This window comes from Schistocerca gregaria, chromosome 2, assembly GCF_023897955.1.
Source record: "Schistocerca gregaria isolate iqSchGreg1 chromosome 2, iqSchGreg1.2, whole genome shotgun sequence".
NCBI lineage: Eukaryota > Metazoa > Arthropoda > Insecta > Orthoptera > Acrididae > Schistocerca > Schistocerca gregaria.
This window is the reverse complement of record NC_064921.1, coordinates 219,966,896-219,992,127: the sequence shown is the minus strand read 5'-3', so window position 1 is coordinate 219,992,127 and position 25,232 is coordinate 219,966,896. Positions and strand designations below refer to the sequence as shown.

Here is a 25,232-nt window from a genome sequence, read left to right as displayed (position 1 = left end):
TGTATTCAGCTGCGGCAGGGTTTAAATTCCGTCTTGTTATCTACATTTAATGTTCGTATGACTTCGCTAAACCAGTTAAGACGGACGCTAGAGTCGTTTCATTAACATGCTAACCCAAATATCAGTAACTTCCTCCCAGTCCTCTACCTATAACTGAGCTAATGCTTCATTTCAGATAACGCCTATAGACACAGAGGCCTTATTCATCTTTTCTCCCTGATTTACGGTTCGAGGACGGAAACTTATTTGAGAGAATTTCCTCTTGTAATTCACTATTTTGGAAATACGATTTTTTATGAAATTTATTGTTATAATAAAAGTCCCTTAGATACGACAGTAATTCATCTATTAAATAAGAAAATATTTTTATTTACTTATTTTATTTACTACTGAAGTGAAAACTTCATCTGTAGCATATCTCTCTCTTACAACCAACCTACATAATAAAAAAAATGGTTCAAATGGCTCTGAGCGCTATGGGACTTAACATCTGTGGTCATCAGTCCCCTAGAACCTAGAACTACTTAAACCTAACTAACCTAAGGACATAACGCACATCCATGCCCGAGGCAGGATTCGAACCTGCAACCGTAGCAGTCGCGCGGTTCCGGACTGAGCGCCTATAACCGCTAGACCACCGCGGCCGGCCCTACATAATATACTAAATGATATACACGCTCATGTTTCTGCATAGCTGCTTATGACATCAATGACATCCTGGCATCTACTAAGGTGCCTGATAAGAGATCTTAGCGATTTGGAAATCGATTACGTCTCAATACATGATCATAGTGAAACATAGCTCTCAATGGGAAACCAGCACTTTTTAGTAAAACCAATTGTGTGTCAACTAAATAGGTCGATTCTAGCTTTCAGTGGTGTACCATATTATATGTGGACTATTGTTAGTGGAAAGTAACAAATAAAGGAAAAATCTACGTTTGCCAAATCAGCGAGTTAGCATGGTTGTAGCCTCTCGCCTGGACTTTTTATACTTACTCAGACACACAACTACAACTTTTTGCACAAGTATACATCTATAATTCATACTGATTTGAAACTGTCGTATGAAACACAAATAAACACATCTTTATTCACTGACGACCGCTTCAATAAGTGTGATGGCAACAAACAGCAAACCACTGCCCAATAATTTTAAAAAATATCTTAACTCCGAGAGATAGATCATAGTAGTTTGTTGTGACACGTTTGCAGACCTCAAAGTAATTTTTCTGTTAGCCCTGAATTTCAGCGTGTGGCGCACACGTGCTCGTATGAAATCAAGGCGATATTCGAATTCTGTGCATACACAGGTGAGCACTGCAGCATCAACAGTTCTGATTCCTTCATGGATTAGTGCACGAATGGTAGCAATGTTATCGGCGGGACTTTTGTACTCCCGGTCCTTAACGTAGCCCCACAAGAAGCAGTCTGACACCGTGACATCGGAAGAGTGCGGGGGGCCATGCGATGTTATGAGTAACCACTTTTCTAACACACTTTAGACACGTCATCTTGGTTCCTGCATTTCATGTGATGCACGACGAATTGACGTATGGCTGAGTTGTAGCTTGCACTCTGTCAACATGTGCCTTAGACACAGGGAGACGACCTCGTTGAGGAGGACTATTGACGATGGCTGTGCCTTTAAAGTTTAGGAAGCAGCTCATTATGTTTTATTGCTGGAAGTGCTGTCACAAACCGGCGTCGATAACATCGCATACCAGATGACACAATACCGCTTCTCCAGATCTGTCGTCATTTTGGTGACATTAAAGCAAATTCTGCATTAAAGGACGAAGGAAAAAGCTCTGTGAGCTGCTAAAGTTATTCCAATAAACTGCGATTGTCTGTCTGTAATAGTTTCCATATTACGATTTCTTCAAATGACAGCTTGACTTTTTGGAGACCCAATATTGTGAACGCGTCTAAAGACGGAAGCAAATCCTTTCAGAGGAGTAAAATGCAAAAAAGTTCAAACCGGTAGAATACACAGAAAAATGTAACTACCTTGGAATTCAGCTAAGGTGTCTAGAAGATCAAAGCGCGGATAAAATTAGACTTTGTAAAACTATGGCAGTATCACAACTTCTCTACAGCATTCAAGCGTCTGAAATGAGATTCATGAGAACTGTGAAAGGATGAGAAATAAGTTAGATAAAATAAAAAAAATGAAGACAATAGAAAAAAGCTAAAAGTTGTCACAATGAACGATATAATCAATGGATACAGAGCTAAATAGGATGACAATGATGAAAGGAAGCCTATGTGATGAGTATGACTACAAGTCATATATAGTTAAGGCTCACCGGCCATTTGACCATCTTCTTTTGTGCAGATGCACAAACACTGCCCGAACTCTTACGGGATTTGGCGGTAAAGCCACGAGTAATGAGTATAACGTACAGAGGTACTATGATACAGTGCGGGATAATAAGTTGCGAATGTGGGTCTCACGGGAGGATAGCCAGAGGTAAGTCCGTGCAGTTGAACTATTCTCTGTGTCCTCGGTGGCTCAGATAGAAGCCGGCACGGTAGCTAAGTGTTTTCGGTCAGAGGGTTTAGCTACTCTCTGTAACAAAAAACTGAGTGCACGGATCAACGAACAACCTGCCTGAGTGTCTTCGGCCGTCCGCCACGAACAAATTCAACGAATAATATAGAACAAAATGAGATAGAAAAAAAAGATTGATAGAGCGCCCACCATGTAAGAGGGAGATCCCAGGTTCGAGATCTGGTCGAGGCAAACATTTACATCTGTCTCCACCTGTATCCAGATAGTGGTATTCATTTCATTGTAATTTCATGTTGTATGTACCATATGGTAAAAGAATTCTCAGAAGAGGTGAGAAGAAAAGAACTGAAAATTAAAACTCCTGCAGCCATCTCTTTATCATTAATTTTATTTACGCAACCAGTTTCGGTGTTCATCATCGCATCTACCGGCCCCTTGACGAACGTAAATTGGGTTAATGAACGAAGTGAGAGCGTCTTGCGAACTCCTGTTAGGACTGCAGACGAAACTGCATTCCTCCCAATTCACACTACAGGCCATTAAAGCTGCTGTACCACAAATATGACGTGGTACAGACGCGAAATTTAACCAGCAGGAAGAAGATGCTGTGACATGCAAATGATTAGCTTTCCAGAGCATTCACACATTGTTGGCGCCGGTGGCGATACCTACAACTTGCTGACATAACTAAAGCTTCCAACCGATTTCTCATACACAACCAGCAGTTGACCGGCGTTGCCTGGTGAAAAGTTGTTGTGATCCCTCGTGTATGGAGGACAAATATATACCATCACGCTTCTGGTTGGATTGTAGCGTATCGCGATTGCTGTTTATGCTGCTCGCGTTGGTCGAGATCCAATGACTGTTAGCAGAATATGGAATCGGTGGCTTCAGGGGGGTAATACGGAACGCCGTGCTGGATCCCAACGGCCTCTTATCACTAGCAGTCGAGATCACAGGCACCTTATCCGCATGGCTGTAACGGATCGTGCAGCCACGTCTCGATCCCTGAGAGAACAGATGGGGACGTTTGCAAGACAACCATTTGCACGAACAGTTCGACGACGTTGCAGCAGCATGGACTATCAGCTCGGAGACCATGGTTGCGGTTACCCTTGACGCTGCATCACAGACAGGAATGCCTGCGATGATGTACTCAACGACGAACCTGGGTGCACGAACGGCAAAACGTCATTTTTTCGGATGAATCCAGGTTCTGTTTACAGCATCATGATGGTCGCATCCGTGTTTGGCAACACCGCGGTGAATGCACATTGGAAGCGTGTATTCGTCATCGCCATACTGGCGTATCACCCGGCGTGATGGTATGGGGTGCTATTTGTTACACGTTTGCGTCACTTCTTGTTCACATTGACGGCACTTTGAACAGTGGATGTTACATTTCAGTTTTGTTGCGACCCGTGGTTCTACCCTTCATTCGATCCCTGAGAAACCCTTCCTTTCAGCAGGATAATTCACTACTTGATGTTGCAGGTCCTGTACGAGCCTTTCTGGATACAGAAGATGTTCGACTGCTGCCCGCACATTCTCCAGATCTCTCACCAACTGAAAACGTCTGGTCAATGGTGGCCGAGCTACTGGCTCGTCACAATACGGAAGTCACTACCTTGATGATCTGTGGTATCGTGTTGAACCTGCATAGGCAGCTGTACCTGTACACGTCATCCAAGCTCTGTTTGACTCAATGCCCAGGCCTATCAAGGCCGTTATTGCGGCCAGAGGTGGTTGTTCTGGATACTGATTTCTCAATATCTATGTACCCAAATTGCGTGAAAATGTAATCACATGTCAGTTCTAGTATGATATACACTCCTGGAAATTGAAATAAGAACACCGTGAATTCATTGTCCCAGGAAGGAGAAACTTTATTGACACATTCCTGGGGTCAGATACATCACATGATCACACTGACAGAACCACAGGCACATAGACACAGGCAACAGAGCATGCACAATGTCGGCACTAGTACAATGTATATCCACCTTTTTCAGCAATGCAGGCTGCTATTCTCCCATGGAGACGATCGTAGAGATGCTGTATGTAGTCCTGTGGAATGGCTTGCCATGCCATTTCCTCCTGGCGCCTCAGTTGGACCAGTGTTCGTGCTGGACGTGCAGACCGTGTGAGACGACGCTTCATCCAGTCCCAAACATGCTCAATGGGGGACAGATCCGGAGATCTTGCTGGCCAGGGTAGTTGACTTACACCTTCTAGAGCACGTTGGGTGGCACGGGATACATGCAGACGTGCATTGTCCTGTTGTAACAGCAAGTTCCCTTGCCCGTCTAGGAATGGTAGAACGATGGGTTCGATGACGATTTGGATGTACCGTGCACTATCCCGTGTCCCCTCGACGATCACCAGAGGTGTACGGCCAGTGTAGGAGATCGCTCCCCACACCATGATGCCGGGTGTTGGCCCTGTGTGCCTCGGTCGTATGCAGTCCTGATTGTGGCGCTCAACTGCACGGCGCCAAACACGCATACGACCATCATTGGCACCAAGGCATAAGCGACTCTCATCGCTGAAGACGACATGTCTCCATTCGTCCCTCCATTCACGCCTGTCGCGACAGCACTGGAGGCGGGCTGCACAATGTTGGGGCGTGAGCGGAAGACGGCCTAACGGTGTGCGGGAGCGTAGCCCAGCTTCATGGAGACGGTTGCGAATGGTCCTCGCCGTTATCCCAGGAGCAACAGTGTCCCTAATTTGCTGGGAAGTGGCGGTGCGGTCCCCTATGGCACTGCATAGGATCCTACGGTCTTGGCGTGCATCCGTGCGTCGCTGCGGTCCGGTCCGAGGTCGACGGGCACGTGCACCTTCCGCCGACCACTGGCGACAACATTGATGTACTGTGGAGACCTCACGCCCCACGTGTTGAGCAATTCGGCGGTACGTCCACCCGGCCTCCCGCATGCCCACTATACGCCCTCGCTCAAAGTCCGTGAACTGCACATACGGTTCACGTCCACGCTGTCTCGGCATGCTACCAGTGTTAAAGACTGCGATGGAGCTCCGTATGCCACGGCAAACTGGCTGACACTGACGGCGGCGGTGCATAAATGCTGCGCATCTAGCGCCATTCGACGGCCAACACCGTGGTTCCTGGTTTGTCCGCTGTGCCGTGCGTGTGATCATTGCTTGTACAGCCCTCTCACAGTGTTCGGAGCAAGTATGGTGGGTCTGACACACCGGTGTCAATGTGTTCTTTTTTCCATTTCCAGGAGTGTATTTGTCCAATGAAAGCCCGGTAGTCATCTGCATTTTTTCTTGGTGTAGCAATTTTAATGGCCAGTAGTGTACGTTGGTCACGGGACCTGAAGTGGGTGCAATGGATCACTGAAACTGATGGCGTATATAAATTAAATGCAAAAGAGATTTCGGCAGGTGTTTTAATTTTCATTTCATTCTGAATATTCGAAGTTCTTGTAATCATCTACTACAAGAACATAAATCCAAAGGCTTAAGAAGAGGTGCCATAAATAAGGGTGGCCCATGAAGGCGGAGCGGATGTTTCGGCGATTGCCTGAAAATGCAGATGACGATGATGGGATTTTCTCTTACCTTTCACATATTGGCTGGCGACATAATTCTGTGTTGCTCCATTTACATGACAGTGATGTTTTTCGACAGAATCTGAGCCTCGGTGACCCCTTCACAATGTTTGGGTTTTGCCGTCAGCGGGTTCCTCTCATCAATAGTTGTCTAATACGGTTTGTCCAGATGTCAGCATAGTCTGTCTCGTCGATGAAATTCTGTTCTGCCGCTTTAATTTCCATGTATTATTTTAAGTAGTTCACAAATAACCGATGGGTTAAATGTAGTAGCAAGATAATTAAATTTCTCACTGTGCTTAAAAATATTTGCATCTATCTCTTTAAAGGTTAAAAATGAGCTGTTTCGCACTGTTATCTCGCTACAGGTTCTGACGATCGCTGGACACGTTTCGAAGCTGTACTGCCGCTTCTTACCGAGCTGGGAGAGGGGCAAAGGGGGAACTCAAGGAACCAGTGAAAGCCATATCTTTGATTTCAATATCAAGTGACAAATATTATGCGTTATTAGTGAGTAAATGACTGCATTATTTAAACGTTTCGAAAACTGAGTGTTTTCAATTTCTTTAACTTTGACAATGAGGTCCACTGTCGCGCAAAAATACAAACATGATTAACGTGTATTCCGCAGTAAAGAGCACGCAACGAAAAGGTTGAAGAACATTCGGACAACAGATGTGACACGGTCGCAGGTTCGAATCCTGCCTCGGGCGAGGATGTGTGTGATGTCCTTACGTTAGTTAGGTTTAAGTAGTTCTAAGTTCTAGGGGACTCATGACCTCAGAAGTTAAGTCCCATAGTGCTCAGAGCCATTTGAACCATTTGAACAGATGTGACAGTCTGCTAACGACGGTCCTACTTCACGGGGCACAGTTTTATCATCTTTTGATTTCAACCAATTTTTATTTGCCTCTTTTCCTAAGCTTAAGGAGACAGATCAATCTTATGATTACCACAACGAACGAAACCACACGGTCTAATCACATTAATGTGACCAACGTGTATGCTCGACGCCAATGTGCAGTAAGTACTCACAGGCGGCCGGTGGCAGCTCTCATAGGGGGGAGTATAGACAGCGTAGTGGGAAGGGAAAATAGTGCAATCGTTTTCGTAATGCGGAAATGTACAGATTGAGCTGAAGTCCAAAAGGGACATTGCAACCTCCCCACAAAATAATTTCCGTAACCTCCCAACAAAATAAAATAATATGTATAATATTCTCATTTAGTGGAACCTCAAAACAGAAAAATTCCTAAACCTGTCAACAGTCAAAAAATATACTTATGTCGTTCACATTCAGTATAACCTACCAACAGGAAAATTGCGTAACGTATCAATAATAAAATGTGACTAATCTCTCAATAAAAAATGTGGGTCACTTATAACCTTTCAATAATTGACAGTCAATTTAACCTGGTAAATTTTGGACGTCAGCAATGCTGCGTCATGGCCCTGATACATCATTCTGAATAAACTGAAAAATCTTACCTTAATTAGATCGCCGGATAACACGTATATATCTGCTCCTATAAGAAATTTTCTTGGCGCAGCTAAGTGCAATGCTGGCCGATACATTTGTCTTATATAAAAGGAAACAACTGATTTTTCTTTTCAATAATCGGGATGGCCAAGGATTGGAGAAATTAGTGAATTCTTTAAATTGAGATGAATGTCAAAAGTTAATTTTTATGAGAAAGATTATTACTAACAGATTTTTTAAAACATTTACATGGGACTTGATGTAACAATACTACATATGCGCGAGGCTGCTTTTACCTTATCCTACAACGCTCAGTCTCCGCCATCACTGCACACGACCGGCCCAGCCAACACGATACACCAGACTGCTAGCAACTACTTACTGCTACTGCCACACAGTTCCTACTGCAGTCAACACTGCACTTTGGTCTCAGATTCTCTTACAGCTTACATATCGCAGGCAGCACGTGAGAAATCCATCGAAATTACATCAGCTCGAGTGCGCTAGCAACAAATTCTTTAATCATGGACCTCTTACAACATGATCATTTGATTTCAGGCTAAGGATGGTAGAATTTCCGAAACGAAAAAGTCTGTAAACAGCTCGCGTGCAGCCGTGGTTAAAATATAACGTGAATGGAAAAATGGCCCTGTCCAAACCCGCCGACAACGGAACTGTAGTGCACCACGCACCATTGATGACAGGGTGAACGACGGCTGCAGACTTACGGCCGAATAGACGTGCAATTGTTGAGCAACTGACTGCCCAAATGAGCAAAGGGGCTACCAGGCTACCAACTCTGTCTCCTCAATGACCATTCAACGAATGCTGCTTCATGTGCGTCTCTGCAGCTGGCACCTGGTTTATGCACTCAAGCTGGCTGCTGCTCATCGGCGACGAAGGCTGTAAATACGAACCTCAGTACCGCATCTGGAAATCCAGTGACTGGCGACAGCTGGCCTTTTGACGGCCGTTAGCGTGTACGCTCCTGCAACAATCGCCGTAAGTGTCCAAACCGGAGGAGGGAGCGTTTTTGTCTGGGGAGTGTTTTCGTGTGGTTCTGTGGTTGATTCCGTCATTCTGGAAGCCACAGTCTATCAACGCAGGCATCCATCTATTCTTGGCGACCGTGTCCACCTCTACATGCTGTTGGTCTTTTCTTCGGGACGATGGCACCTACCAGCAAGACAATGCAACTTGTCACACAGCTCGCAGTGTACATGCGTCGCTGGAAGTGCACTACCATGGGTTTACTCTACTCGGGTGATCACCAGACTCTGCGGATTGAGACCCAAACGAGAATGTGTATGGGCCACCTTGAGTGCTCTTTTCGCATAGCTGGTCACAGCACTGCAGTCGGCATGATTCCAAATCCTTGTCGGTACCTTCCAGAACCACAGTGACACAACTCCTGTGCGTATTGCTGCCGTCCTCTCCGTATAGGATGGTTATACAGGCTTTTGATGTGTGGTCACATTATTGTAACTGAACCTTGTAGTCATTGAAATGAATGAAACAAATATGCGATCAAAAATCGTTTTCATTTCCACGTATTCACAAACCTAAACAATGTGTCTCACTTCTTCACGTCCGGAAAATACCGTTACGTAATAACCGATGGTTTGCGCACATGTACAACGGCTGAGAGTGCTTGATTCGTACTACGGAGCGCTGGGATTCACACTCATGTCAATCATCTGTACAATATTTTGCGTACCTTGCTTGAAAGCCCACTGCTTGAATACTGCTCAGCAGTGTGGGATCCGTACCAGATAGGGATGATAGAAGAGAAGATTCAACGAAGAGCAGCGCGCTTCGTGACAGGATCATTTAGTAATCGCGAAAGGGTTACGGAGATGATAGATAAACTCCAGTAGATAGATGACTCTGCAGGAGAGACGCTCAGTAGCTCGGTACGGGCTTTTGTTTAAGTTTCGAGAAAGTACCTTCATCGAAGAGTCGGTATATTGCTCCCTCCTACGTATATCTCGCGAAGAGTCCATGAGGATAAAATCAGAGAGTAGAGCCCACACAGAAGCATACCGACAATCCTTTACACGAACAATACGAGACTGGAATAGAAGGGAGAGCCGATAGAGGTACTCAAGGTACCCTCCGCCACACACCGTCAGGTGGCTTGCGGAGTATGGATGTAGATGTAGATGTAGAATATTTCATGGTAAGTGACATCCTACCTGATTGTGTCTTCCTCAAGACAAAAAGCGATTTTCTTCTTCACTTTCGACCAATCGGACATTGTGTTCCGAAGCTAACAGCCTTAACCTCAGCGAGAGCTGATATCCTGCCTCACGAATGAGGGGTTTGGTATTTTGGTCTTACGCTGTTTTTTAGAACTGTGAAGTACATCAGCGGTTCCTTGCACTAATTCAGTTAAATTTCCCCTTACCGCAATTAAGTGACGTACATTTTAACAATTTTAACACACTTCGATATCAGTGTTGTTAACAAGAGAAGACTGAAGAATCTAGTTTACTAATTCCACTGTTCCGGATTAATAATTGCACTGTTTTACATACGTAATAAGAATATGATTTTCTGTTACCATTTTTATTCAACAGTCAAGATCATATTCTTTAATCACATTCTTGTTTCTATTGTTTTGTACGAAATGGTTTCCGATCTATTTCGTTGTTAACGAAGTGGCTCAACCTATTTAAGGAGACAATTGAAATGTTTTACTACTTTAAAATGCAAATATCGGTCTTTATTTACATCAGTAACTATCATTTTGTGTGATGAATGTGACTGCTTTACACACTGAAGCGGCAAAGAAACTGGTGTTGACATGTGTATTCAAATATAGAGATATATAAAAAGTTATAATGCGGCACTGCGCTCGGCAACCCCCTATATAAGACAACAAGCGTCTGGCGCAGTTGTTGGAAGGGTTACTGCTGTTGCAATGGCATATTATCGAGATTTAAGTTGGTCTGAACGTGGTGTTATAGTCGGCGCACGAGCTATGGGACACAGCATCTAAGAGGTAGCGATGAAGTGGGGATTTTCCTCTACGACCATTTCACTAGTGTACCGTTAATATCAGGAATCAGATAAAACATCAAATCTCCGACATCGCTGCGGCCAGTAAAAGATCCTGCAAGAACGGGACCAAAGACGACTGAAGAGAACCGTTCAACGTGACAGCTGCAGATTTCAATGTTCGGCCATCAACAAGTGTCAGCGTACGCACCATTCAACGAAACATCATCGATATGGACTTTCCTTTCCGAGCTGAAGGCCCACTCGTGTACCCTTGATGACTACACGATACAAAGCCTTACGCCTCGCTTGGGCCCTTCAACATCGGCATTGGACTTTCGATGACTGGAAATATTTTGCATGGTCGGAAGAATCTGTTTCAAATCGTACCGAGCGGATGGACGTGTACGGGTGTGGAGACAACTTCATGAATCCATGGACCCCGCACGTCAGTTGAGGACTGTTCAAGCTGGTGGAAGCTCTTCGATGGTGTGGAGCATGTGCAGTTGGAGTGATATGGGACCCCTGATGCACCTAGATACTACTCTGACAGGTGACACGTATGTAAGCATTCTGTCTGAGCACCTGCATCCGTTTATGTCCATTGTGCATTCTGACTCACTTGAGCAATTCCAGCAGGACAATTCGACACCCCACACGTCCAGAATTGCTACAGAATGGCTTCAGAAACACTCTTCCGTATTTAAATACTTGCCTTGACCCTCGTATTCTTTTTGATTTATGGACAGTCCTGCAGAATTCATGGTGTCGTTTCCCTCCAGCACTACATCAATCATTAGTCGAGTCCATATCACGCTGTGTTGCGGCACTTCAGCGTGCTCGGGGGCTCCTTCACGACAGGTGTACCAGTTTTTGGCTCTTAAGAGTATGGGTGATGAGAAGCACTAGTTTCGGTTCTTCTTGCACAGAACCTAATAGTTTCACTTTTGTTTATATGCAAATTGCAAATTGTTTAAATAACTTTGACTTCTACACTTCGGTATGATCTCTACAGTACGCTCATCTAAGAAATGTCATTTACGTTTTACAGGCGAAAATACTGTATTATGTCATTTTTGTAGTTTAGTTTTAAGCTGAGCTCGTATCTAAGTGTATAACTACCTCACAGTGTCACATTTGTCTAAAGCGGTTATGATATCTTGGAACCTATGTACCGCACTCGATAGATCCTGAGAGGATGTCTAAATGTTTTCTTACTTTGTTGAGCTGTCCTAGCATAAAGTAGCATGTTATATTCCCTGCACATACTGATGGGTATGCTTGTACCACGAGCCCCACAAATTGCTTAAGTGTTTTCGTCGTGTTGCTATTAAACAATCCAGACTCACATTTCTGCCACTTTTTGAGAATTAGTTATGAGGACCGTTGGCAAAATTTCACTGTGAGTTCCATATCATATATAATTTGTTTATCGTATTACGTGCATCATTTTGTGACTTTTACCCTAACCTTTCTCTTGGTGAACTGCAGGTTACCTAAGGATGTTCGTTTAGAACTAAACCGTTTGTGGTGTGATAAACGTACCTGTAGTACACCTGTTGTTAGTGTATTTTTTTTAACTTTTCCGCAATTCGGTACAATGATAAAGAAATAGTTTGGTTCTTAGCCTGCTGGACTGTAGCATTTGTCTCCGTGTGCTATACTACATCTAAGGAGTGAGGAGCTGCTGGTGGTGTAATTCGACATAGGGAGGTGGAAGGTCGCGTTCTTGCCTCCTCGTAAAGGGAGCGGGCTCGAAGCCAGCTGTCTCGAGGCAGCCCAGTCGACCTCCCACCACGGATCCATCAGCTGTTGGCGGCCCAGTGCAGCTCTAATTACAGCTGGGAGTGGTGAGGTCATGCTGCGAACAACGAAGGCGGTGGGACTGTAAATCTATCGGGAAAGAAGACCCAGTTCTTTCCTTCTTAGTGCCCAGTCGTGTCGCCAACACGCCATTTTAAACGCCTCAAATGTCTCGCCAGGTTTTCTGCACTCGGCTGGACAGAAATGGAAAACCAGCGAGCAGCAAATAAATGCGTCAATCTTTCCTAATGTCACAGGAACTTAGTGGTTGCCTACACTCGGACGACTGTCCTAGGAATGTTTATGTGATTAACACATTTTCTAACAGATTTCAGATATACCAAGACTCGTGGGTTTCAATACGGAGAAACTCCATTGAATTAGTAGTTTGTTCCCAGAATGAAGCAGCGGTCTGCTCTCCTTTGTAGAAGATAGTGATATGATGAAACTGACTTCCGAACTTGGTTCCCCTACCTCTCAAAGGCATTTCTGCCATAAGGTTAGAATCCAAGCACACCTCAGTGTATTGTATCTCACATCTGTCATTTATTATGAACTACGGATATGTAAGACCATACAGCTTCTCCCGGTCTCTCAAATTATTTTGCAGAAATTAAAACACCCAAAATTTTGCAAACAGAGTAACAGAAAAAAATGGTTCAAATGGCGCTGAGCGGCTTAACGTCTGAGGTATCAGTCGCCTAGAACTTAGAACTACTTAAACGTAACTAATCTAAGGACATTACACACATCCATGCCCGAGGCAGGATTCGAACCTGCGCTCGGCTCCAGACTGTAGCGTCTAGAACCGCACGGCCACTCCGGCTGGCAGAGTAACAGACATACTTTGCATATATTAGACGTACGCACAGATGTAAGGAATCTGACATAGATGTCTATTTCTACATCAACATTTATGCTCTGCAGACAACCTCATGATCTACAGTCAGGGTACTCTTTGTAGCAGTGTCACTTTACCTTTTTCTGTTCCAGCCACGAATGGTTCGCGGGAAGAGCAATTGCCAATAAGTTTCTGCATGGCTACAAATATCTCTGATTTTATGTTCGTCGTCTTTTAGTTTTAGGAAAACATTAAAATGTTAATACGGACAGTCGGATAGAGATTCTATCGGCGGCCTCTCGAATGAAAGTCCAGGGCTTTTAAGACTTCAGAGCTTTACTCAGTATTTTTAGTAGGTTACCGTTTTCGTCCATGAATATTCACCTAGAGAAACTGAGTTCGAATGCTTAACCATTGGTTTCAAGAGGTTCACATGTAGTTACTTATTTGGGTAATAAATGAAGAATATCAGATGCAGAGGTGATTTATTATCAAAATACTTCCTCATGAAGAGCAGAAATTATTGTGATTTACACCGAACTTCGGATAATAAGGAATTTAGAAACAAATGTGGCACAGTACTGCAAACAGGAAGCTTTACAGTTTTGTCTGATACCCTAAGGACCTTGTACCAAACTAAGACATCTTACAATTTCTTTGAAAGAAAAGGGAGTATTCTAATTAAATCCGGAGACCTTACAGATAATGCTGGTCGACACTCATGTTCATTTATTTGAGAAACATTTGTGGCAGAGAACATCTCTGATACATCTGAATTCCGTCACTCGTTACGATGAGGGCTTTCTTTTCGCTCTGTTTTCGGGGATAGAAACTATTGTTCAACTTCCGTCACAGAATGGGGTGCAAGGTATAAACATACGAGGCAAAGTGGACGCAACGATAAGACCTCGGAGTGCCCTTAGTTTACCTCGTTTAACTGCTGCTGTAGCCGTAAAAATAGAGATTACCTGGGAAAAGATTTCACAAGAGAGCAAGAGCTGCTATGATACTGTAACTTCGTTGGAACTTGATACTCTTCAGCGTAATAATAGTCATACAAACGTTTTTAAACAGCGCATTGAGTTCCTGGGAAGTCCCTGATAGCTGAGAGTTATGGTTAATTCCCGCAAGGAAATCGTGCTGTGCTTCCATAGTGTCATTACACTTTATTTCATGCAACACAGCGTTTTGGAAATGTAGCTTTACTGGATATGATATTGCGGTCTCCATTGTCCCTCTATAACGAGCTAAGTAGTAACCCGAGTGCGAATGTATAAAAATAGAGAAGTGAAAGACTGGATATAGCATCTTCATTACTGGTGCTGCTACTGGGATACACTATATAAATTCCAATGTGTTCACATGTTCCAGTAATAAATACCGTCATTTACGAACGCGGTTGGTTTTCACAACTGCGGATTTCAACCCTCCCCTAGCGGCATAGTAATTACGTTGTTCTTTCACATAAAAATACAATTTATTAATTATTTGTCGCTGATGTACTTCAGTAACTCTGGTCTCTACGCGAATCAATAAATTGTATTTCCCTTAAGTGGACAAAAAAGATTACTGTACTCGAGGAATTACATATTGCAGTGAATACGCTCCTGTTAGATACGTGTAGAGTTGAAACTGTCTTTTTGACGGGGACAAGAACTCATGTCTCTGCATTTCGTCAGATATCGGTTATCAACACGGTAACGCAAGCCTGCGGATGTTCCGAGTTTAATGCTCCAATCCAAGAAAATTTTCAAATTGTGTCATACGATCACCAGGAATAAATATCTGATCTTCGACGAAAATGAACTGTAGAGGAGCGAATAGAGTTACAAAAACACCTCGTGCATCTAGTTTAGTCTTCTTTCTTGCAACAAGGTATATTATAAGCAGAATACAGCAAACATATCACGAAAGATGTAACCTTTGAACGGTACATACACTTCTTTCAAGGATACCAGAGTTACCACCTAGAAGCAGATCATTCTCCTCAAAGATACATATAGTTTTAGCAGTTGAACCAGATTATGGTGAAAGGTACCCTAAGATTCCACATTGCTACGACTATATATTTTTAGTCAAAACAACCGTCATTTGCAACACTACACCACCATCTGAAGGCATACTTATGCACCACTTTATGCCCCAACTCGTACGGGACTTGGTAGATTAATCTGCCACGAGTAATGAGTGTGAGGGGCAAACATCTATTAGGTGCACTACGAATGTAGTGGTGTGGACATGTTCGGAATGTGGATCTCACGGGGAGCGTGCAAGGGATAAGTCCCTGCAGGCGCACTATCCTCTGTGCCCTCGGTTGCTCAGATGGATAGAGCGTTCGGGTCCCGATCGGGGCACACATTTTCAACATCTCTCCAACGATGTATATCAGCGCCTATTAGCAGCTGGTGTGTCAATTTAATTATCATTTCATACCTTCTACAATGTTGATTACGTTACCTAGGATTAGTGTCTTGATTACCGTGAACAAGTATCAGTGGGGTGTCAATGTTTTTGTGTGTTAGGAACTTTCCAAGGGTTATTGCAGTCCAGGACGACGGTGACAATGTACAATGAAGACACCGCTGTTGCAATCACAATCCTCCGTTACTTGTTGCGTTTACTCGTCTCTGTCCTCCCCCGACAAGTTCTGACAGTGCCTCTCGTGCCTAGGAAGTAGTTCCCAGATGTCTTAACACATGTGCTATCCTGAAATTCCTTCTCCATGTTTCCACACATTCTTCCGTCGTAGATCCCATGGACAAAAGTTTTAGTCTCACCCCATCTGAAACGCTTCAGTTATTTTGTCTTTAGACTCGACACCTTATTCAGAACTATGACGGGCGGTCAGTGAGTAATGTTCCTTTTTTTTATCGGCTGTTACAATGTAGTATTTGTTGTGGAACATGGCGGAATATTTCCGTTTCAGCCCCTAAAGTTTCATGAAGTTTCGATGGGTGGCGGTACTATGAATAGCCTTCAAAATGGCGTTTGTAATGGAGGTGCTTTCCGAGCAGAGAGAAGTCATTGAGTTTCTTTGGGCCGAAAACCAGATCGCCGGGGATGATGTTAGGCGATTGAAAAGTGTCTACAGAGACTTATCAGTTAAAAAATCAACGTAAGTTGTTGGTCGACGAAGCTGTTATAATCACAACAAAGTCGCCCAAACCTGTCCGATCTCCCACGTGCTGGCCGGCCGCACACAGCTATGTGGAGGAAACATGCGTGAGACTCCGTCCAATTGAATTCGTAGCGTAGTGTCTACAGCAATGATAAAGGCATTACGTATCGAACTATACCTTAGCACACCTTTGTTATTTGCCATGAACTGAGAGGCACAACGATAACAATTCAATATATGATTCGATATCCGAAGCGCTTTACCAATTCCAACTCTTTTTCCAGTATTCCATGAATATTCATCTAGGCGTGTTACCTTCTGTGACAGTATTGACAGAAATTAATCACAAGACTAGAACATTCAAATGTATAAATAATCAGTCCCGGTCCTCAAGCATCTCTATCGTGCACAATACACTCTCCCTAAACTTTGGTTTGAATCGTCCATCTCGTCCAGTATTACTTCTTACATAGAAGGATTCTTTTAGTTACTGTTTATTCCTAAATTTTCATATTTTTATTAAATGCAAAATTAGATAGGAAGCGTGGAAAGGACAAAATGAGCCGAATAATTCAGTTGGTTATTTCACAATTTAGAAAGGTCACTACGATAGGAGAGACGAAAGGAAGAATTTGACTAACGTACACTTGACAATAACATTAAACAAAAAACTCTGGATCACTAACAGGAGCAACATTCTCCATAGTTCCGTTATTTATGAATAAGAAGACTGACAAACAGGCTACAAATTTTCTGAAAAAAAAGAAGAAAACATTACCTTAACCTCGACATCTGTAATTATGTGAGACTACAGCAAATCGTTGTGATGTCTTAAGTCAACCTTTCTCTTGAAGATAAGACTGATATTAGAGTGATAATAGCATGTACAAAGACACTTGGAAGCTAAACAGGGAAGGGAATAAATGACTCTGACAGCAGATACTACTTATCTTGTACCACACACTCTTACTAGTTCAGTACAACAGCTTACTTATAACTGGTGTAGACTAATGCTTCTGCCTGCAAAGTAAGTTCGTAATCTACGTTCGAAAGAATGAACGTCACTGATGCTATTGTTATCGAAAGGACAGAAACCCAGTTAATATAAATGTTGCTCAGTATAATGCAAATATGAATTACGATATTATAACACTGAACGAACTATCTGCAGTTACTCTTTCCCCTACTAACGTATGTGTGTGTTAAGGAATATCTGCAGTTCGATTTCCTGCTTTTCACAAAGATCGTCTTGAGACGGAATTACCTTGACATATGTCCTTTGCAACAGAGTAAAAACTTCTATCGTATTTAGATATTCTGTACTCTTCACACGAACTTTCTTGTACATTTGCGTTTCTGTTCTACATACATTTGGAGTACAAAACCTTTTGTAAAGTATCTATTCGTTTTAATGTGTTCATAAGCTGTACACCATTACTATATATGTGAAACCCATGCTCGTGGCGTGATTCGAAACCCCATATTCGCTACTATTTATTGTGACTGGGGCAGAAGGGATGATTGGCAGGAGGATCAATGAGGCTATTACACTTTCAACTGCTGTTTCCGAGTTAGTTCAGTAGTGGGAAGTGATGGCCGACGGCACCACTGTAAAAGTTAGTGAAAGGCTGACAGCACCGAGTGCGTGTTTACTGTCAGAGCGATGCTGAGGATCAGCGGGCTATACCAGTTAAACAGTGATGACCCTATGTCGCCATTACCCACACGTGTGGACCATTCCAATAGTTGCCTGCCAGCCATACGTTTGTCATCCGTGTTCACGGGCGGGAAAGACTCATCTGATGCAACGAGCGCGTGAACAGCATAGTTGACAAGTGTTATCGGCGTGTGCACATTTTGTTTCAACCGTACGGAATTGTGGATCTGCCCTGCGTGTAATGTTTCCACCGCTTGCAGTTGCGCAGTGCGTGTAAATATGTTTACACTGGAACATTTGTTGCTAATAGTCGAATACACGACTTATTTTACAAACGAGTAAGTAATCTCACACATGTTTTTGTTCATTAAATCATCGCGCGTACAGAAATTATACGAAGATTAAAATGCGGTAAGAAGAGTCTCAAATTTCCCAATTTTCATTATACTTCCTGGTATTAGAAGGAATGAACACCTTTTCACTCATCCACTTTCGGATTACCAGTAAAGGCATCAGCGATTACAGCATGAGGTTCACCATGAGACTTTTGCGGAGGGCATTTTTTAAGAATATTGTATCCTTTTATGGCAGAAATGACGAAGGTGGAGGACCATCAGCGCAGTAGATGTCATTATTTAATGATAACGCATATATTATGTCAATAGAAATAATAGCTAGTGAGGGGCATAAGAAAAAATAGATTCAGAACAATGATAAAATCTGTGCAGTAACGCCAGTTTAAATTCAATAATAGATGTTTCTGTGCGTCAATGTCGCAACACTAGCGTTTCAGTATGTTATGAACACAAAAGCTGTTAACACTTTCCCTCTCTCCTTATAACGGAATTCGCTGCTGTGAACCGTGAACAGCAGTGGCAAGAACGAGGTTCACTCACGCATTGTTGTTCTCCTATAGTTCAAAATAGCATAGGTCCAAAACACTAAATTTCAGTACTTTAGTGTTTTCGCTGGCCAACTCATGTCAGCCGCTCCGAGCTTCGTAGTGTGTCGACAGACGTTCATGAACATACTCAGACATAGTGTTTAGTACACACCTTTTGGAGGCCATACTTATGAAGGAACACAGTGCATAATAATCTGTGGAGTTACATGAAGTAACAACAAAATCCGTAAGGACGTCTATTCTACTCTCATGGGACGTTTACTGCCGAAATCGTACGATATCAGCGCACAGAATAACACAAAAAACTTATTGAATAATTCCACTAAGAATTTTAATTTAATGCTCTTATGTAATGTATTGTCATGCGAGTATGTTCCAGAAAGGCAGGATGACGGCAGCCGTACTGGTAAAGTTAGGCAGCGTCGTATAAAATGACGTATGCCACAATATTCGACATGTAACGCATCTTCAGACAAAGAAAGCTAGCAGGGTTAAAAAGTCGCATTATGTTCACATGAAAGAACTGACTTGCTGATGTCATTCAGGCGAGAGGTACAGTACCTGTTCTGCTAGCGGATCAAAAGAAATGCTTCACCACTTAGGTATGTGTACTATAAAGAAAATTTTTTTAAAAAACTTTCTCTTGCCCGTAAACCACTGTATTTTTCAATCGGACTGAGAGATATTGCCTTAAAAGTGATTCACTACTTCATGCAACTGTGAGTCAAAGACATGTTTTTAGCGTGCTGTACTGAAACCATAGATGTTCTGTTCAATTCATGTTGTCTCTGACAAGAAATAAGTACCATTAGGTTTTGCAAAATGTTTCTATCTAGCCAGCAAAGAGTAAATTACTTCTTTGTTTAGCAGCACTATTAAGTGGTCGAATACAGTTTTCTTTTCAATCGCGTTTTCGTCACTATGATTGCTTTCTACATATTTTACCATTACATGACCCACCCCTGTTCTAATTCGTTGCCAGATTTGAATACTGTTCACTAGAAACGTACTTGTCTGTTGCAGTTTTGTTTACATCTAAAACAAAATGTGTCCTATTCCTCATACTGAAACAACTCTCCCCCAGAAAAGAGTGACACAAATAGTTATTTGTCAACAAACAACATGCGGCGAGTGGGAACAACATGTCAATAAGACAAGGGGTGTATACCGTAAACTACGTACGGAATATTGAAGTTGCACTCTACATTTACTCCTACATGATTACTCGGCAATTCAGAATTACGTACCTGCACAGGCTTCATCGAACCACCTTCTTGTTATTTTATCTACCGTTCCATCCTCGAACGGCACGCCGGAACAAAGAAAACTTAAATCTTTCCATTCGAACATCTATTTTATTATGTTGATCACTCCTTACTATGTAGGTGGGCGCCAAAAACATATTTTCACACTCTGAGGACAAAGTTGGTAATTGAAATTTCCTGGGAAGATCCTGCCGCAACAAAACTCGGTTTTGTTTTAGTGATTGCCACTTCACGTGTCATATCCGTGGCATTCTCTCCCCTATTTCGCGATAGTACAGGACAAAACAAGCTGCCTTTATCTGAACTTTTTCGATGCCCTCCGTCAGTCTTCTCTGATGCAGACCTGACACCGCACAGCAATACTCCAGAAGAGGGCGGAGAACCGACGTGTAAGCAGTGTCTTTAGTAGACCTGTTGCATTTTCTACGTGTCAATAAATCACCGTCTTTGGTTTGCTTTCCCAACATCATTATGTATATAATCATTCCAACTGAAGTTATACGTAAAGGTTACTCCTAAGCATTTAGCTGAATTTATAGTCCCTAGATTTTTGTGTTTTAGCCTGTAACCGAAATTCAGCGGATTCCTTTCAGTACTCATGTAGGTGATCTCACGCTTTTTATTATTTAGAGTCAATTTCCACTTTTCGCACCATGCAGATATCTTGTCCAAATCGTTCTGCAATTTCTTTCGATCATCTGATACAATATTGTGAAAAATAGCATCATCTGCAAAAAAATTAAGAGGACTCCTCAGATTGTCTCCTAAATCGTTCGTGTAGACCAGAACCAACAAAGGTCTGTAACACTCCCATGGGAAACGCCTGATGGCATCTGTCAATGACTACGAACTGAGAGGAAATTTCTATTCTTTATACGACTATGACACACCGCAAACTGAGCTAGAAGAGCCTTTTTGATGGACATCTGACGTAGAGTGAAATGCAGAAGGTTGAGTGAGAGGTGTAATAGAGAGCGGGAAAGAGGAGAGGGGTGAGGGAAAGGATTCAGCTAGTTAGGTCTGTTGGAGGGGACGTAGAATTGAAGCTAAAAGAGTGTGATTACACAAAGAAAGAAGATGAGAAACAAAAATACTAATATTGAAACAGAGGGCGAGCAACGTCGTTCTTGTTGTTATCTTGTTTAGTAGCTTCCCATTAAAAAGTATTTTGACACATTTTCGAGATTAAAGCTAAACAAATGCAGTAAAAACATTTTTAAGCTGACGGAGGTAACAGTACAACACAAGGAGGAGGGAAGGAAGGAAGGGCATGGCTTATGATACGGTAATTAGAGATGGAGTTTCAAAGGAACGAGCACTTACGTTTTTCGGATAAATGAAGCAGACAAAACAAAAATCTGAGTTTCTATCGGAGGATTTGAGCCTCGAATCTAAGGGAAACGAACTATCCAAGCGCCTTGTACAATGTGTCACACGAAAAAGAAAGACTGAATAGTGAAGGCAGAAACATACCTAGACCTAACATTAAAGAATGGGCGTTACGCAAAGATTAATGATAGCCCTTCAACTGTTGTCGCTGCACAGAGAATAGAGCAAAAGATTATAAAGAAAATATCGGTGAGGTTACACAAACTTGTTTAGAGACAGAAACAACGATAGTCCCGTACATCCCTAACGAATCACAATAATAGTAACAGAGGATGTCTCTGCAATATATGTGTACCAGATAGCTATCGAGGTAAGTGTTGTTAGGCAAAACTTTCAGCAAACTTTCTCATGTGTGCTACGATAAAAATCATTCTCCATACGACGTGTATGATGAGTTTCCATACCACAGTAAATTTGTCACGTTTCACCCTAAATAAGCTAAAAATTGTTTGCGTGATGTTAAAGTAGAAATTTGATTTTAAGACACGTCCGGCGTTCCCACGGATTTAAAAAGTTACCAGGTTAAAAAAAAGGACGTAAGTTTGTTTTGGCACATTTTTCTGGGTCTTGCTGGTATGTGGTAAATTATTTTGTTAAACAGATAGTATTTTCTTCGTTGTGAGGTCAATATGATGGACTTGGTAATCAGCTGTTTCCGTATGACAGGCGTGACGTCCATCACTTGCACCTTCTGACAAGGGAACCTCCCCATCGCACCGCCGCCCCCTCCCCTCAGATTTAGTTATAAATTCGCACAGTGGATAGGCCTTGAAAAACTGAACACAGATCAATCGAGAAAACAAGAAGTTGTGTGGAACTATGAAAAAATAAGCAAAATATACCAACTGAGTAGTCCATGCTCAAGATAGGCAACAACAAGGAGAGTGTCAGTTTGGGAGCGCCGTGGTCCCGTGGTTAGCCTGAGCAGCTGTAGAACGAGAGGTCCTGCGTTCCAGTCTTCCCTCGAGTAGTTTAATTTTTTATTTTCAGTTTATGTGTCTTCCCTCGAGTAGTTTAATTTTTTATTTTTAATTTATGTGACAAACTCTTATGTTTTCATCACGTTTTTGGGAGTGATTATCACATCCACAAGAAAACTTAAATCGGGCAAGGTAGAAGAATCTTTTTACCCATTCGCCAAGTGTACAAGTTAAGTGGGTCGACAACATATTCCTGTCATTTGACGCACATGCCGTCACCAGTGTCGTATAGAATATATCACACGTCTCTCCTTGTGGAGGAATCGGTTGACCTAGGACCTTGCGATCAAATGTTTTCGGTTCCCATTGGAGAGGCACGTCCTTTCGTCTAGTAATCGCACGGTTTTGCGGTGCGGTTGCAAAACACAGACACTAAAGTTATTAGAGTGAACAGAGACGTCAATGAACGAGCGGACAGATAATTACTTTGCGAAAATAAAGAAAGTAAACCTTTCACTCGAGGGAAGACTTGAACCTAGCACCTATCATTCTGCAATTGCTTACGGTAACCACGGGACCACGGCGCTCCTGACCTCACACGCTCCTCGATGTTGCATATCTTACACATGGACTACTCAGTTTGTGTATTTTGCTTATTTTTTCATAGTTCCACACAACTTCTTCCTGTGTTCTCGATTGACCTGTGTTCAGGTTTTCAAGGCCTATCCACTGTACCAATTTATAACTAAATCTGAGGAGGGGGGGGGGGGGATGCGATGGGGCGGTTCTCTTGTGAGTGTCTGCGTTTGACAGGTTGCTATGACAAGCGATCCACAGTGACAACATACGAGACTGAGTCATTATTTACATTTTACGACACTCGCGCCGCATTCTGTCAGGGCAAATTGAGAGTACATTTGACAAGTGGCGTCATGTACCTGTGACGTAGACTGCCACAGGCCGAGAGCGGGGCTGCAGAGGTGAGCTGGTAGCGGGGCAGACTGCGCGACGGCACCGGAAGCCGAAGACGCGGGCGTCAGAACTAGCGTAAGTGGCACGCAGAGAGTTGCGCGACAGAGGCGGCGCCACAGCTGGGGTAGCGGTTTCGCTGCGGCCGACGCTCTGGTCAGGCACCGACTGGAGCCGTCGGATGCTGGCGTCTCGCCGCTGCAGCCGCCGCCGCCGCCGGCCGCGCTCGGGACACGTCGGCGCCGCTCGGTACGGCGCCGCTGCACTCGGCGTCGCACGCTGCACCCACCATAGAGCTGCTGGCGGGGCCACGTGTGGGGCCCGTCCGGCGCCTTGCTTTACTCCGATATAAACTACACTGATGAGCCAAAATATCATGACCACCTCCTCAATAGCTTGTTTGTCCGTCTTTGGAACGAAATACACCACTGAGTCTGCGTATCATGGAGCCGACAGTTGCTAGGTTTGTGGAGGTACCCTACATGATAAAAAATATCCGGACACCTGGCTGAAAATGACTTAGAAGTTCGTAGCCCCTTCAATCGGTAATGCTGAAATTCAGTATGGCGTTGGCCCAGTCTTAGCCTCGATGACAGTTTCAACTCTAGAAGGCATACGTTTAATCAGGTGTTGGACTGTTTCTTGTGGAATGGCAGCCAATTCTTCACAAAGTGTGGCAATGAATAGAGGTAACGATGTCGGTCGGTGAGGCTTGGCACGAAGTCGGCGTTCCAAAACATCCCAGAGGTGTTCTATAGGCTTCAGGTCAGGACTCGGTGCAGGCCAGTACATTACAGGGATATTGTTGTCGTGTAACCACTCCGCCACAGGCCGTGCTTTATCAACAGATGCCCGATCGTGTTGAAAGCTGCAATCGCCATCCCCGAATTGCTCTTCAACAGTGGAAAGCAAGAAGGTGCTCCAAACATCAGTGTAGGCCTGTGATGTGATAGAGCCGCGCAAAACAACGAGGGGTCAAGCCCCCTCCATGAAAAACAAGACCACACCGTAACACTATCGCCTCTGAATTTTACTGTATGCGCTACTCACGGTGGCAGAAGACGTTCACCAGCATTCGCCTTACCCTCACCCTGCCATCGGATTGCCACACTGTGTACCGTCATTCGTCACTCCACAGAGCGTTTTTCCGCTGTTCAATCGTCCAATGTTTATGCTCCTTACTCCAAGCGAGGCGTCGTTTGGCATTTACCGGCATGATGTGTGGCTTATGAGCAGCCGCCCGACCATGAAATCCAAGTTTTCTGACCTCCCGCCTTACTTTCATAATACTTGCAGTAGATCGAGACGCAGTTTGGATTTCCTGTGTGATGTTCTGGATAGATGTCTGCCTATATCACATTACGACCCTCTTCAACTGTCAGCAGACGAGGTCGGCTCGACGCTTTTGTGCTGTACGTGTCCCTTCACGTTTCCACCTCACTATCACATTGGAAACAGTGGACCTAGGGATGTTTAGGAGTGTGGAAATCCCGCTTACAGACGTATGACACAAGTGACATCCAATCACCTGTCTACATTCAAAGTCAATGAGTTTCGCGCAGTGCCCCATTCTGCTCTCGCATGATGTCTAATGACTACTGAGGTCGCTGATACGGAGGCCCAGGCAGTAGGTGGCAGCACAATGCACCTAATATGAAAAAAAATATATATATTTTTTAGGGGTGTCCGGATACTTTTCATCATATAGGTGGCATTAGACGTCTAAGCAGAGGTTATGTAATTCACGTAAACAGCGATCCGCTAATTTCGCTAAACGATGATGGCGCCAGATAGCA

At 43.4% G+C, this 25,232-nt stretch overlaps 1 protein-coding gene across 1 annotated transcript in view; it reads right to left on the bottom strand.

The window, feature by feature from the left end:
• LOC126336721 (Ig-like and fibronectin type-III domain-containing protein 1) overlaps positions 1-23,607 on the bottom strand; it is a 2,308,230-nt gene extending 2,284,623 nt beyond the window's left edge. The window contains exon 1 of the mRNA XM_050000693.1: positions 23,406-23,607. The gene's annotated coding sequence lies outside the window, so the exon portion shown is untranslated. The remainder of the gene's footprint in view (positions 1-23,405) is intronic.
• Positions 23,608-25,232: the final 1,625 nt, after the last annotated feature.